This window comes from Cricetulus griseus, chromosome 2 (assembly GCF_003668045.3).
Source record: "Cricetulus griseus strain 17A/GY chromosome 2, alternate assembly CriGri-PICRH-1.0, whole genome shotgun sequence".
NCBI lineage: Eukaryota > Metazoa > Chordata > Mammalia > Rodentia > Cricetidae > Cricetulus > Cricetulus griseus.
In genome coordinates, this window is record NC_048595.1 from 441,896,401 (window position 1) to 441,913,102 (window position 16,702).

At 46.3% G+C, this 16,702-nt stretch overlaps 1 long non-coding RNA gene across 1 annotated transcript; it reads right to left on the reverse strand.

Moving 5' to 3' along the window:
* Window positions 1-563: 563 nt before the first annotated feature.
* LOC118237755 lies at window positions 564-8,449 on the reverse strand. The gene is made up of 3 exons (XR_004768059.1): window positions 7,738-8,449; window positions 1,901-1,974; window positions 564-962 (listed from the first exon to the last, which is right to left on the reverse strand). It is a non-coding gene; the product is annotated as an uncharacterized LOC118237755 (long non-coding RNA).
* Window positions 8,450-16,702: the final 8,253 nt, after the last annotated feature.

Here is a 16,702-nt window from a genome sequence, read left to right on the forward strand (position 1 = left end):
CTGTTTTCATGGGTTTTTTCAACAACATCCATTTCCAGTTTTTTATTATCTTCCCAAACTGAAATTCTGTCCCCATTAAATGATGACACTTTGGCTTTGCCCCTCCTACTATTCCTGGAAACTATCATTCTACGTCTTGTTTCTATGAATCTGACAACTCTAGGAATCTAGGGATCATAATACTATTTGAGTTTTACATCTGGCTCATTTCTCTCAGCGTAATGTCATCAAGGTTCACCTGTGTCACAATGTATGAGAATTTGTTCCTTTTTAAAACTGAATAATATTCCACTGTATAGATATACCACATTTTGATTTCCCATTAATCTACTAATGGCCACTTCTATTGCTTTTGTATTTAGCCTTTGGGAACAATGCTGCTGTGACTGTATGCACACAATGGCTCTTCAAGTCCCTGCTTGCACTTCTTTTGAGTCTGTACCCTCAAGTGGGCTTGCTAGATAGCGTGGCAATCCTCTGTTGAATGCCTTGAAGCCCAGTCTTTGTGTCTTCCCCAGCGACTCTATCACTGGAATTATCACCAGGCCCCACATCCCGCCCACACTCATTAGTCTCCAGTTTCTAATAGTGGCCATTCACATGGCTGTGAGGTGACATCTCCCTGTCATTTGGACTTGTCATTGCCTAAGAAGTATTGGCAAGCATTCCTTCCTGACCAACTTATTGACCAACTGTAGATCTCTAGAGAAATGTCTGCATAAGCCCTTTGCCCATTTAATAAAGGGAAGTGGTGTCTTTAATGTCGTTTAGTTACAGGCACACTTAATGCAGACTTGATATTAAACCCTCACCAGATATGAACATGTGAATATTGCCCTCTGCCACCACTGGTCTTCTCACTGCATTCATTGTGACTGGTGACAAAGAATTCTTTATCTTGATGCAGGCCATTTCTTCATTTTTCTCTCTTGTTACTCTTCACACATCATTGGTAGGCACCTCTGGTGAATATCAAAGGACCAGACAGGAGTGAGAAAGTACTTCATGATGAGTTTCCTGTGGCTTCAGTAGGCTGCTGCCATAACTGGAAGCTCGCACCGTGTCTGTCACATCTGCTCCCTGCCGAGACTGTGTGTGAGCTGAGGCCTACATCTGTCTTCCCTGCCCTCTGAGGGATGAACAAACTTCTGCTGAAACTCCTTTCCTAACCTCAGGCTCCATCGGGGTTCAATCACCACAAGGCCCTGGAGCCTAGCTTTGGAAAACAAAATGGGCAAGCGCCCCTCATGTCAACAGACGTCTGTGACCCCTGCCTCATTGGCGGTACATCATTTTCAAGCATCTGTGTGCACACAGCATGCTCCCACACACTGGAGTGTAGAGCATCTCCTAGTACTTGGCTCTTTAACATGATGCGATGTGGAAATTTAATGTTGGCTTTATCATTTAGAATGTGAAAGTGATGCTCTCTGTTCTATGTGTATTATGTTAATGAAAAACCAGTTTCTGTGGGGTAGTGAGTTGGCTCAGCCAGTAAAGGTAATCTCCCCCCCCTTTGCCTCTTCTCCCTTCCTTCCCCCTCCTTCTCACTAGCATTTGACTGCTTCCCAGAGTCCCCCATCCCTTCCTGAAAACCGTTGCTTCTAGAAAGTCGTATCATTTCTAGAAAATTCCTTGCATTTGATTCCCGATTTCCCCCTTGTTGCCATTCCTGTTCCCTTAACCCGACTCATGGTTGCCAACATATTTTCCCTCAGCATGGTCTACCTGTCCTTCTGCCTGACTTCTCTTTCCACCTCCATCCTGTATCTTCAACTCCTTTGAGGTCCTGGTAAGCAGCTTGAACTCTGCCATTGACCGACTCCAAGTTCGAGGGGTTTGATCCACCATTTCCCAGGAAAATCTATAACCCTCATCTTGGGTGACAGTGTCCTCTTACCTAAAAATCAGATGGGTAACTCCCTCCTCCAATACTGCAAAGGGTGGAAGAGTGGGTTGAGATGACCTGAGATTCTGTGAAAAAATAAAAAAGCCTTAACCAAGATGAAAATGTCCGGGTCTCTCGGGAGAGTTCCACCCCCATCACATAGCACTGCTCAGCTCATGTAGCCTTGCTCGGTTTGCTTTCTTTCCTGAGATTCCAGGACGCTCTGTGGCTAATGTGCAAAACCAAATGAGAACACAAAACATAAAGGCTGTGGGCCCACAGCTGGGCTGAGGTAAGTTCCCAGATGAGGAGGAGATGGTGGGTGACTTGGAGGATGCCAGAGAGCAAGTTCCAGACTAACCAGCCAATCCAATTAGCCAGAGCAGTGATCCCAGCATCTGATGAGCCTGGGTACTGCCCACAGGCATCCTCTGATCTGATGCTCTTTGGACAGACACACCCAGGAGCTGCTTTCAGTGGGATGAGAGATCCTGCTGTCCATTCAGGCTGAGATGAGGCTGGGAGCTACTGAGCAAGCTGCTTTATGAGGAAGAGGTGACGTGGGTTTCCCCACATCTGCTTTTTCCATCTGACCAGTTTATTCATGTCTTACGAGGATTTTAAGAAAGCTGAGCCATCCTGGAGTTCATGGAGGAATGGAGTTTTTATTAGTTTTTGTGTTAAAGCAAACATGAACTATACTGGTTGGCGCAAGAATGCTCAGTGGAAGGAGCTGTTTATGGGACATCTATGTTTCTCTGATTTCAGACGTCTGCTGTGTTATTTATTTCATCATTTTCTGGGGACTCCAAAGAAATTGTTTCTCAGAATCCATGTGGCTTTTAGATTCTGGGTACTACTATATCTTGGTTTAGACAGAATGCATTCAGAGTCTTTCTAAAGCCCCTGCTCAGGAGTTAAAACTATTGCCAGACAGAGCTGAAATATTTACAAGCTTCAAAAATCAGTGCATGCGCCCTCTGTGACGGTTTTGAAATGATGTAATTTTAAAAGTATTGGGAAGTTTCTGTGAATCACGCCACCAGCTACACAGTCTGCATCTGTGGATGTTTGGCCACAGGTATTGGTGACAAATCCCTTGGCCCTATCATTCTGAGGCTCACATCAGAACTGTGGTTCAGCTAAGAGGCCTAGACAGTGGGACGTATTTCCATGCAATGTCCATCCACACCTTCACCGGACACTTATGTCCTAAACTGTTGCAATGTCCCATACACAGAGAATAGAGGGTTTCCGTTGTCACTGTCATTGTTTACAGAAACATGTAATAAAGTGAACTATCCAAACAGTTGTAACTGCTTGGTGGAAACTACTGTCAAATTTTCCCTGGGGAAACAAACTATGGGTGGGAATTGCTGAGAGCCTGGAGTAGAATATCTCATTCTCCAGGCTGTATGCTGTTCTTTCTGCTGCTCCCACCTCATCCCATGTCTCCACTTTCACCTGTGCTCTTTAGAAGTTTCCTGAACCCCCTCCCAGTGTCCACTTAGACCACTTGGTCATTATCCACATAGTAGCCAGAAGGATTTGTCTCTAGACACCCATCACACTGGCCCCAGGCAGACATTGCTGTCTCTTACATCTGTTCCAGTCCCGCCCCTCACTCTCTCTCGGTCACTAGAATATGACAAAATTCTTTTTACCTCTGGAGTTCGAGATTCACCGTCTCTTCTTTGGGGATCCCCACCAGCATCTGCAGGTCTGCTGATGTCATTACCCGTAATGAACCCATCTGCCACTGATCTGCTTTACACATCCTTGTGCCCTTTTCTCACCCCTAGTTTCCCTTCTTTCTGCCCATGTCCTAACAAGAGATGGCACCAGAAACGAGGGCTTGTGACTTCTTAGATACAAGGTCTAAAATTTTGGATTAGATCCTAAGGCTAAAAGACATTATACAACCTCCCATGGTGTTCAGAACCACTGATTCTTCGAGGAACCAGCCATCTGCCATGTTGTAAGGTTGCTCAAACAGCTCTATGGAGAGGTCATGTGGTGATGAATAGAGTTTTTTCCCCCTAGCAGTCATGCAACCGGGCTGTCTTGACAATGGATCCTTAGCCTCAATTGAGCTTTTAAATAGAGGACTATAACCCACCCCAGTCACACCTTCCCTGTGACCTCTGGAAAGAACTGGAGCCACAGTGACCAGATTGACTACATCTGAAGCCCTGTCTTACGGAAAAGGTAATGTAGTAAATAAGTTATCTAACAACCAACTACAATGACAAGCAATTTCCAAATCCACAAGCAAAAGAACACAGTATTGTGCAAACTGATGGTCCCAGGAATCCTCATGTCCAGCCAGGACCTCACATCACCCTATTGGACAAGCCTAATAGCATCCAGTCCCAGTGACCACACCCTTGAGATTAGTCTTCCTCACACATTCTCCTGAGTAAACTCGGGTCTCCAGCACAGCCCATGGTAGAGAGAAAGCCGGGGCTCTGACCCATGAACCCATCTAGACAGCTGCATGCAGAGCATAGGTTACATCAGTCCATTCATTTCTGTCTTTTAGCTATGATCATTCTTGTATTTTTTTCGATTTCCATTTCTCTCATCTTCTTTAGCTGAAGTTCTGCTCACATATCTCCCTACAAGTCCCAGATATAAACAGATAGAACTCTCTACTTCTGTGCTTCCCTTTGTCTGTGTTTCAGCAGTATGCTCATATCCCTTGCCTCATAGCCTTTGGGAATCCATCCATCAAGACCCTGCTAACCATTTCTCCCTCACATGGAGGTTCCAGAAAAGCTTGTCCAGAGACAACATGGAAGAAGATCACCTTGCCTGATATCTGCCTACATTTTTTTTTTCGAGACAGGGTTTCTCTGTGGCTTTGGAGGCTGTCCTGGAACTAGCTCTTGTAGATGAGGCTGGTCTCTAATTCACAGAGATCCAACTGCCTCTGCCTCCCGAGTGCTGGGATCAAAGGCATGTGCCACCAATGCCCGGCTATCTGCCTACATTTTTATTGATGTTCTTGATGAATATTTGTATTGACCAGACCCAGTAAACTATGCTATAGCAACAAACAAACCCAGCATGTCACACCAGTGAGCCAAAAACTTGATCTTTGCTCTGTCATTTTTCTCCCACCTCCACAGTTGCCTGGTTAGGGCATGAAGTCATCCTCTTTCATGGGCCAGGTAAAGGGAGGCTTTTTCTCCATATTTCCATAGTGGGTAAGGCAGTAGAAAGACTTGCCCAAGAAGCTCATCTGATCTTAGGTTTCAGTAAGATTTACAAAAGTAAGAGAACAGGAAAAGCCCAGAGGCAAAAGGTAGACAGGATAATTAAAGTTAAGTAAAGCTGGCAAGAAATAAGCCAAGCTAAGAGCGGACATTCATAAGTAAGAATGAGCCTCTGTGTGTGATTCATTTGGGTGCTGGGTGGCAGGACCCCCCAAAGAGAAAAAGCATCTGACTCTCTGTTTCTCCATGGAAGTGACATGTGCATCTTCTGACTCCATCTCATTTGTCATGGCATGTGGTAGGGCAGCAGCTAACTTCCTCATTGGGACTCTAAGGTGCCTGGAAAGGAATGGAGGAGCTTTATAGTGACTGTCACCGGTAACCACCACAAGACCCTTGACTCTGGCTCTTTGTGGATAACCTGGTGACAGGTGACAGTCTTCTCATTCCACTGAAAGAAATGTTACTGTCATTTACACCAAATGACTGGATGTTCCAGTGAGGACCAAAGCTGGTGTTGGAAGGGACTGGCTGCAGCTAGCCAGCCAAAGGTAAGATGCTCAGCTCTAGCCCCCGCTTTTGTTTGGGCTTTGTTCTCAGTCTCCCAATGATGAGAGGTCCGGGGTCTTTTCCAGCGTCCCAATGTGTGCTTCAGAAGGATGGCTGGCTGAGGGGCATCATTACTTCACATCTTAGTCCATCATGGGGGTTCATTGATCAGAGTTGTGACTTCTCACTGCCTGTCCTAGTGCAGGGCTCCCCCCCCTCAAAGTAGGGCCAACCTCACATGACCTAGCTTGCCTGTGAGTAGAGGCATGGTGTTTCCTAGGAAAAACCAATGTGCTCTTGTGTGAAGAAGAAGAGAAGGGTGCAGGGCAGATGAAATGTCAACTGTTTTCCATAGATGTTGCTTGAGGGTTTATTCTATTTCCCCAGGGTTGGAAGCTCACATGCCCACATGGTCCACACCAGCCATTGTTACTATGTCTTCTCCTTCAGGACCCAGCTCTGTGTGCTCTGGATTGAATTTGGTGGCAGCCAGAACAGTGCCATGAGAATGATGAAGCTAAGAACTCGACAGGGCCCTTGACTTATCCAGGTCCAAATCTACCTTCTCAGGGAACCAAGGGTAATTAAGTTAAAAAAAAAAAAAACTCCCAAAGCCAAATCCAAGAATATTTTTAATCACTATTATGAGAAACTCTCTTCCCTCAGCTCTGACATATAGGTGGAGACAGCATGCTATTTTGAACAACTGGGAAACTGTTCGGATAATTAGGATGGAGGCCACCGCTAGGTAGGGCTGGCCCCACTTTAGACGACTTCACCTCCAATGGTAGCTATTTCTGGAAAGCTTGCGGTTTGTGGGAGAATTCTGACATAATGTTTTCTATAAAAGGAGGAAGCCAGCAAGTCCCCAGCCTCAGAGCTAACAGCAGGGTTAGAAATGACATTCAAGTTGATGGTTTATAAACCCCCTGAGAGAGAAGGTGATCATTGCAGGCAGCCAGGGTTCAGTGAGGGCCCATCATGTGAGCTTAGTTTCATTTCCTTGTTTTGACAGAGAAATTGGAGTTGCAGAGTCAAGGCCTCCTGCAGAAACAGTATTTCTGGGTGGATGCACTGCTTTTTGGAATAATTTCTTGTGGTGTCCTCTGGAGTGTAAGCTGAGGGATCACCCAGGATCAGAAGGGATTAATGAGGGCACTGAACAGGGCTGGATGCTCTTGTGAGGGACAGCATGGCTTTCTGCAGCCCCTGTCACTTTCCCTGTACTGTAAAAATGCTTCTGTCCATGATTTGGGTGACATCAGTAGAGTATTAGGTCTACTGATGAGCGGCCACCAAAAGCTGTGAGCACACACTGAGCTCTGGATGCAGTGATCGAAGTGTTATACAAATTTGATCGTCAATGCCTTATAACCCAACAAGGAAGGACAGTCACTTTCCCACTTTACTCACAGAACACTAAGGCTGGTATTGGATACTCATCTGGGAAAATCATCTCAGCTCTTGTGACTTCTCACTGCCTGTCCTTAGGATGCTTAGGATGCTGGAGGAGGGAAATGGTTACTTTTGGGTCCACATAATAGGCGGGGCAGGTTCCTCTAAAGTCTTACCTGGTTTGGGAAGAGCCCCAGACATTAGCTAAGGGGGAAAATGGTAAGCAATACCAGAGGCCTTCCCACACCATGAGTCTCAGAGAAGCAACCCTGCCCTCTCAGGGCAGTGAGTGCCCTGGGCAACACCCCTTGTCTCCAAAGCTGACAGTCCCAGTCCCTTGTGATAAGTGGGCACTGGGGCCCCAAGGGGATAGCAGATGCCAGGTACCCAGGTTTGGGGCATCAGAAAGACTCTGATGGTGGTGGGGGACACAGATCACAGTGGTCAACATGAGGTCCTCCCAAATAAGACAGAATCACAAATTCTAAATTGGGAAGTACTTAAAGATTTAAATTAAATGTAAAAGAATCAAAGATTTTCACAAGTCCAGCAAGCAGCACGTATATAATAAAATGCCCCAAAGAGTCACTGTTTGTCAGCTGCCTGTCATCCCTCCACTGCCCTCTCCCTTCCATGTATCAGTCTGCTCTTTGATTGTTTCCAGATTTAACCACAGCTCTGACTCACCTCTTTCTCCCGTGACACCAGGAAGTCAAGCCAGGCCTCCCTTTAGTGGCGATGGCCGCCTGGCTCCATTTTGTTGGAGGTCTGAAAAAGTTGTCAACTTCTCAAGCCTGCCGGTGGTCAGGGTCATGGCAAGGTTAGGTAAGAGCTGGAAAAGTCTGGTAAACCTCCGGGAAAGCTGCTATCAGCTCTTTCCTGTCTGGTGTCAGAGCTTTGGAAAGTTTCTGTCACGATTCCCAATACTCTTTGAACCGATAGTACCTGTTACAGTTGTCAGAGACTCCCACCGGATGGCTGTGGGTAATGGGCGTGTACACAGGACACGAAGCCCAGAAAAATAGCCCATGTTTCATACAAACCACATTCCCAAGCCATCCTCTTCCTGAGTGGGTCACCAGTGTTCCTGGGCTCTCCAACAGTATCAAGGGAGAAAGACAGGAAGTGGGTTGACTCTGGAGTGATTCGTGTAGATCTTATGTGATGTTTATGAATTTTATTATTATTTTTTAGCTACAGTCTTTTTGGTGGGAGGCAGAAAGCAAACTTCTGAATCAATTATTAGGCTGCAATACTCCTGAAGTGAGCAAGATGAGTCCCCCCTGGTAAGGAAATTCTGTCAAGTGTGCATGACACCGTGTCTCACATTGGGCATCTGCAGAGTTGTGCATGGCATCCTTGAGGGCTTTCCTCATGGTTTCACTGTCGACACCCAGAAGCTTTAATGGTGTCCTGGTTTACTTTCTGTTGCCTTGATAAAACACTATGACCAAAAGCAACTTTGTGGGGGACTGAGGTGTTTTAGCTTACTTGTACAGTCCATCACTGAAGGAAGCCAGGCCAGAACTCAAGACAGGAACACGGAGGAAGGAACTGAAGCAGAAACCGTGGAAGAACGCTGGGTCTGTCCATAGACAAAAGTGTCTGCCACAGTGCGCTAAGCATTTCATGCAATTGGCTGAGGTCAGGTCTGCACAACCCCCGGAACTCTTAGACAGTGATGTTACATGTCTGTTTAGGGGGGCCGGGCAGAGCAGAGCTCCCTGCTTAAAATATACCGAGGGGTCTACTGAAAAATGTCACAAATATTAAGGTCAGTGGGACATCCCCAAGGTCCTAATCCCTTGAGGACACTATAGAAATTACTGTAATTGGAAAACCTTTAGGGTCATAGCCAGAGGAGAAAGCCCTGGATAGTCCCATGGAACATCAGCTTTGATTAGAGAAACCAACATGAAATAAGGACTACAGTCTGTGCACCCCAGTGGCCCAATGGCAGGGCATTTTTGGAGGACACCTGCTAGAAGGAGGATTTAACTCTGAGACTAACTGACACCATTCTGTCATCTCTGGTGGTAGTTAATCAGCCAGACAGAGATCACTGCCACCTCCAGACATTCAAACCATGTGGTCCTGGTTAAGATCTTAGAGACTCTGCCAGGTAGGGGGCAAGAACCCAGCACTCCCCAAAACCATTTCGGTGCTACAGGGGAAAGACCAATTTGTGCCATTTGAAAACAGGATTTGATTCATCAGTAGTGCTACGTATGGCTCAGGTATTGGTTGAAGTGTGGAGAACTGCCTTTCTGGGAGGGACAGACACTGTACTGCTTATGAACAACCCTTCAAAGATGTTAACAGGATGGGGTGGTCAGAGATGTTGGAGTCACTCCAAGAACCTGAAAACCCTGGTTGTGACCCTAATAAGGATTCTATCTTGTCATCAAGGACATGAAGCTAGAGAGACTCTCATTGGTTAAGAGTACTTGCTGCTCTTCCAGAGGACCTGGGTTATGTTCCCAACACCCACATTTGGTGGCCCCAAGCTGCCTGTAACTCTGCTTTCAGTGGACCCAATGCCCTCTCCTGGCCTCCAGTGATGCTCACATTTACATGCCCACATCCGGGCAAACACACATATGTGAAAATAGTAAACCTTAAGAAGGGAGCACACTCTTAGCTGCTGTGTGCTCCAGACATGAACATTTGTCTTCACAGCAATTTCTGAGTCAGCCCTCTTTATTCATCCCTTTCTCTGCCTCACTTCAGTGGGAACAATGCACAATCTTGGTCCATTCAGGGAGGAGAATGGCTCATGATTTCTGAAGAGAGTGGGTTTTGTGCCCGATTGAGATGCTCACATGATTCTTATTGTGACAGGCCTTTGTAGGGCAGCTGTGCAGGCAGTGAGGAGGGTATGGAGGCTGAGCTTGCATGTTTGGCTGAGGTACCCGCTGAGTCCTATGGCACAGTGCTCCCCCACTGCCTAAGGCCGGCTATGGCTACAGAATGTCCTCAGTGCTGACTCCAGGCTACCTCTTTGGAGCTGCAAAGGGTGTGGAGGGAACCGCCATGGCCATTGTGTTAAGCCCAGAGCCAACTCCGCATCTGAGCTCTCATACCACCTACACCCTAAGTTAATGGGTGACTGGTATCCTTCAAAACATAGGTGGAAATATTGACCCCCCTGTGCTTTACAATGTGATCTTTTCAGATACAGCCAACTGAGATAGATCACTCTGATGGACCCTAATCCAATATGGCAGGTCCTCTTGAATGGGGAAGTTTGGAATCAGGCAGGAACACAAAGGAAAACAATCTCATGGGAAGACGCAGTGCTGTGCTGCCCCCAAGCCCAGGAGCATACAGGGGCTGCAAGAGGAAAAGAAACTGTCCTCTCCTCTGTAATTGGGTAGCAGCTGACCCACTGGGCTTAGAATTAACAACTTCTAGAACTTGGCTGTGGTCAATGTGTGTGCGTGTGTGTGTGTGTGTGTGTGTGTGTGTGTGTGTGTTTTGTTGTCCTTTCTCACAGCAGTCTGTGGGACTAAACATACCAGAAAATATTAGAAAATATTACCATTTAAAATAGGAAACTGAGATCTGGGGGTGCAAGGCATTGCCCTGACTCCTGTCTCTGCTTGAATGGAGTCAAGCATACACATATCTTCAGCTTTTGTATGCACTCAGCAGCCCCACGGGATATCACTGTAGTGGACATAGCTGTTGTCCACTGAGGACAGTCATTGTGGATGTCTACAGTCCTGCTCTTGGAGGATGTTGAAGACTACCAAGCTACTCAAACTCACCCATTGTTTGGTGCATATTGGATATTGTGAATAGAAAGGACAAGGCCATTATAGATGATGAGTTCTTTCCTTGATTGGTGGCTGCATTAACCATGGGCATAAACGGACTTGGCAAGAGCATCCATAAGGGCCCATTACATAAGAGGTACAGTGATGGGTAGATTGGAAGGAGTGAGCCAGGCTAAGAGGGCATCAGGACTGGAAGTTGTGTTTCAGCTGTGGCTCTGGATAGGATATCACCAGCGAGGGCAGACCTCAGCAACATCCCTAGAACCTCTAAATCTAGTGGCTCTGGGAAGCTGTACCCTTAGGCAGCAGGCAGGACCTGGGGAGACACCAGGGCTGTATGAAACATTTCCAGTGCTTGATCTATGGGTTTCCAGCAGCTTCTGGGTCACGGACATCATTTGCATATTGCAGCAATTCTTAATCCACATGAGTAATTGTAGCCTTGGATCATAGGAATTCATTCACATGGCACAGGAGATAAGGGACTAAGGGGCCGATTTACGCATGCAAATCAAACCCACTTGTATTCCTGAAGATAATGAGGGAGGGGAGCGGGTTTCCAGATGTGCAGCTGCCAGGTTCAAAACGTGCAGTTGCGCCAAACTCATTCTGATGAATTTTTCAGAAATGAAATACGCCTTTGATTAAGGAAGCTTTCCCCCTGCTTGATGGGTCCTGTGTGCATTGGGTTGCTCATTTAGCTGTGATGTCGAATGCGAAATGAAAGGATAAAACCTTCGCTTTGATTTATGATCACTGTTATTAAATTCTGATGCAGCTTTTGGGGTTGGATTATTTGGGGGTGGAGGGATTTGGCAGTGTACACAAGAAGACAGGAAGATTTACTGGTGTAAACATCACAGCCGAGGGCTAGCTGTAAATAACAAAACTTCAGAAAGGAAATGTGACATCTCACGTTTTCTGGATGGAGAAGAGGAGACTTACAAACAAGCAATGAGCAACAGAGGTAAGCTAGAAATCTGTATAAGAACCTTCCAGAAGGAGTATGAGTGGGGATGGAAACCGCCTGACATCTTGCTTCCCATAGAATGTGGTCTGAAACCTATTTCACCAGCAAGGACAGGTATCCTGAGCAGTCAGCAAGTCCCACGCATGGTTAACTGCACCCAGGGCCAGGGAACAAAGGTTAGCACTGTACTCTCTATTTTCTGGTCCCTTTTGTTAAAACCCATGTCAAGCGTTCTAGCTTCAAGGAAGTGTCAAGTTCACCAGACGTTCCTTGAGTTTCTTCCAAGGTGTTTGCAAACAACCTTAAGATAGGGTGTCTGACAGGAGGATAGGTTTCAAAGTAGAACACTCCATGCACACAGGATGCTGTCAACTGTCCCCTCCAAAGATTTCATCATCTCTGGAAGAGATGTCCACCTGATTGGATGTGCCTGCCTGGAATCTAGTGGAATGTGTAATGGGTTATGAGTCCCAAAAAGTCTAACTGTTGCTCCTAGCAGGTCATGGTTTCATGTCAACTAGGTGAACTTATCCAATAATTCAAGGTGATGTGATATACATATATATACATACATGTACACACACACACACACACACACACACACACACACACACACACACACACACACACACACACACACACACACACACACACACACACACATATACACACACACACACACACACACACACACACACACACACACACATATATATATATATATATATATATATATATATATATATATATATATATATTTCAATCCTTATGTGGGCCACAGGACCAACACCAAGAAGAGAATGGACACCAAGAAGAGAAAATCCCAGCAGGGGTGTCTTTGTCCTCTTAGAACTCCAAAGATTAGTGGCTTGGGAACAACAGAAGTTTATTTCTTATAAATCTTGCTAAAAGTTCAAGACCAAGGTAGGGGATGTTTTATTGTGGCATCATGGGAAGCATCTCTCCATTTTCCTCACATGGCAGGAAGGATGAGAGAGTTGAGAAAGGTTGAAGAGGGTCAGGGACTGAAGGAGGTTGAAAGGGACAAGAGAATGCTCTGGGGTCTGTGTGGTTAGGCCACCAACCCCATGCACGGTCACTGCACCATCAGAACTTGGTCATCTCACAATGGTCACACTACTTTGTGGGTGATGTTTTCAAGGCACAACTTTAGTAAAGGGCTCCTGTCCTGTTTGGATTTTATTCTATTTATTTATTTGCTTACTTATTTTTGTGAACTTGAAATGAGCCAGAGTTATCTGAGAAGAGGGACCCACATTGAGGAAATGTCCCCACAAGATTGGCCTATAAGTGACACTGTGGGGGCATGTTCTTGATTTGTGATTGATGTTGGAAGACCCAGGTCACTGTGGCTGGTGCCATCCCTGGCTGGTGGATGCAGAAAGAAAGCAGACTGAGCAAGCAGTGGGGAGCAAACCAGTGAGCAGCACCTCTCCATGACCTCTATTCTGCCTCCAGGTTTCTCTCTTGAGTTCCTTCCCTGACTTCCTTCAACGACAGAGTGTGACCTGAAAGTTGTAAGCTGAAAGGAACTTTTTCCTCCCTAAATTGGTTTTGGCTACAGTGTTTTATGGCAGCTATATAAACACTCAGACAGATGTAAACATCCAAGCAATAGCAAGGAGGGCAAGAAACCTAGTAAGATAGCATATCATATGAGGTCTTGGGGTGCAGATGGAGGAGGTGAAGAAGGGGCCTTTGGTTTGGTGTCCAAGAGGCCAGCATAGCCTTGAACATACAGGCTTTGGTTGATTCTTCAGGCAAATGGTACTAAAAGCCATGAAAGACTGGTTAAGCTTCCTCCTTCGGCCCCACAGAGGAAAACAGCATCTCAATCCACTGAGAGTCCTCTCTGAACAGTGAGTGTACCTACTGATGCTAAAAGAAGAAAAGTAACCTGAACAAAACTCAACCAACAAAGAACCCCAGATGGGCAAGATCTAGTGTAGAAACAGAAACACCCAGAAAAAAATCAAGACCACAGGTCTCCCCCACAAATGACTAGTTCTGTAATAACAGCCCTCTCTTAAGGTTTCTATTGCTGGGGTAAACACCATGAGCAAAAGCAACTTTGGGAGGAAAGGGTTTATTTCATCTTGCGGCTTATATTCCATCACTGAGGGAAGTCAGGGCAGGAACCTGGAGGCAAAAACTAAAGCAGAGACCATGGAGGGGTGCTGCTGCTCACTGGCTTGCTCCTTGTGGCTTACTCAACCTGCTTTCTTCCAGCACCCAGGACCACCTGCCCAAGGGTGGCACCACCCACAGTGAGCTGGGCTCTTTCACACCAATCATCAATTGAGGAAGTGCCTCACAGCCTTGTGCACAGGCCAGTGTGGTGGGGACATTATCTCACCTGAAGTTGCCTCTACCCGAATGACTCTAGCTGGTGTCGAGTTAACAGCACTAGCCAGCATAAGCTCCTAGTAAAAATGACCTAGAAGAACCGCCAGACAAAGAATTCAGAAGAGAGATTAGAACCCTGTTGAGTAAATTTAAACAGTATATGAATACACTGAGAAGGGAAAGAGAGAGACTAACCTGGAAATGGGAAAGGGAGAGCTTTGATTTCGTGTGTGCTAGACTATGTGAAGTATAGTCTGTCCTCAGTGGAGGCAGGCCTGGTAGCCATCCAGTGGGAACAACTGAAGGACTCCACCTAAGGCAGGGGTCATGGGGATGGACAAGGTGCTGGGTGGAGGTGGCAGGAAGCAGCTCCCTGAGTGACGGAGGAGCTACAGGGTTCCAGACTGGGTGAACCAGGAACTGCACAGGCTGCTATCCAGAGGACGGGAGGGAAGGCAATGAGCTTGACCGATGGATGCCAGTGTTTGGGGCTCAGAGGGAGACAATGGGTGGAGCCACAGGTGGAAGGGAGCTGAGGCTCACTCTGAGAGATGTTTCCATCTAGGAGAATGGAGGAGGGAGCCTGAGGAGGTAGCAGCAACAGCAGAGGTCCTGTATCTAGCAAGTTCCTTAGGTAATGGGTACCAAGCACTAGTAATTGTTGTGTAAAAAGCCATCTTATTACGCCAAGTGCAGAGAACAGAGCCCTCCAGTCTTGACTGTTACTCTTGTCACACAGCAAGAGTAGAAATCCAACGGAACCAAAAAGAGACTTACTGTATGGGTAGACATCCTGTCCCTTCTCCTATAGGCTACGTAGATGGTGGGGCACTTTGTTCAGAGAGTGCAATGTGACAGCCACAGGTGGTGGTAGCATGCTGGGTCTTCAAGTCATGAATGCAGTTGGAGTGTGTTTGGTCTCCTGGAATGTCCTTCATTGTTTGGCTCAAAGGGCCACAATAAAGCCCTTCCCAGGGTCTCCTGGGGACCTGAAGGGCTCCTCTCTTCATCTACTCTATATAAATGAAGGCCTGGGGAGTGGCAATCATCAGGATTGAACTGTACCCCTATGTAGGGCCTATATTTGATATCTTCATGAATCCAAAGAGATAGGATTGTGATAATCAGAATGGACCAGGCAGGGTGGGTGCTAGGCTGGAAGGCCAGAGATGATCCCAAGATACTGCCTGGCAAGCCTTTCTGGGGAGATGTTTGTCTGAGACGTGGAGCTGCTACAAAAAATGAAGGTGCTGGGGAGGACAAACTGACAAACTCATGTGTCCCAGGAAGGTCCCCAGCAGTTCTGTGGAAGAGTTGCCATATCACACAGGAATGGCCTCGTTCCTCAGAAATGCTGGCTTGGATTTGATCTTAACACAAAGAAGAGAAACGTTAGAGGTGGGAAAGAAACTCCCAACCATTTCCAGCAATTAATCATAAAGTCACAGCTTGCTCTTCCTGACACCCCTACCCTAGTGAAATAAGTTCAACAAAGCAACTGGATTGTGTTACAACTAAAACTCGGGCAAACTGGATTTTAATGAGTTTTTGAGATGACCAGATGAATTACTCAGTCATAATTTAGTCAAAATCAACAGGCCGGCTATGGGGACAGAGCACAAGGGCCAAGGACCAAAACTCCTGCCTCGAACAGTTACACAAAGGCGTGAGAAAATAAATATGAGCAGGAGGTTTGGGTTTCTAGGGATTGTCTGAGGTGTAAAAGGAGTTGCGAAAGGTGAATTTTGCAAATAGACTTTTGAACTGGTGTTCGGGTTGTAGAAACAGGCTCCCTGCTCACCATCAGTTGGTAAAGAGAACGCAGAATCCCTTATGAAGGTGTCTAGCACCATCTCAAAGCTCCCAGAAAAACCTTCTAGAATATTCTCTCCCTGTAAGTATACCAAACACAAACTAGACCAAATGAGACGTTTTATTTTTGTTTTTTAAATTTGATTTAGGGTCTCATGTAGCCCAGGCTCACCTTGTACTCACTGAAGCAGAGAATGATCTCCATCCTGCCTCCACCTCCTCACTGCTAGGATTATTTAAGTGTGTACACACCCCACCCTCATTTATGCCGCGCTGTGGATAAAACCCACAGTCTCATGCCTGCTAGACAAGAGCTCTACAAACTGAGCTACAGCCCTGGTTCCCTGTGGTAAGTTTTAGGGGATTTTTTTTTAAAGTGGGAATATTTAACTTTGAACCTGGCACACCTACCAGAATCCATGCTCTCCTGTGTATGCATTTCCTGTTGTAACTTCATTGAGTCTCAAAATTCTATTGTCTTTGCATGTATGTGTGTGGTGCACGCATGTGTGCGCATGTGTGTGAGTGTGTGCACACATGGGGCACATGATCCCTCTCCACTTCCATTTTTTGGGACAAGGTTTCTCACTGAACCTGGAGATCAATATTTGGCTAGACTGGCTGGGCAGCAAGCCCCAGGATCCTTGTCTTTCCACCACCCCCATGCCACCATGCCAAGCTTTTTATATAGCTCTTAGGATCTGAACTCGGGTCTTCACGGTTG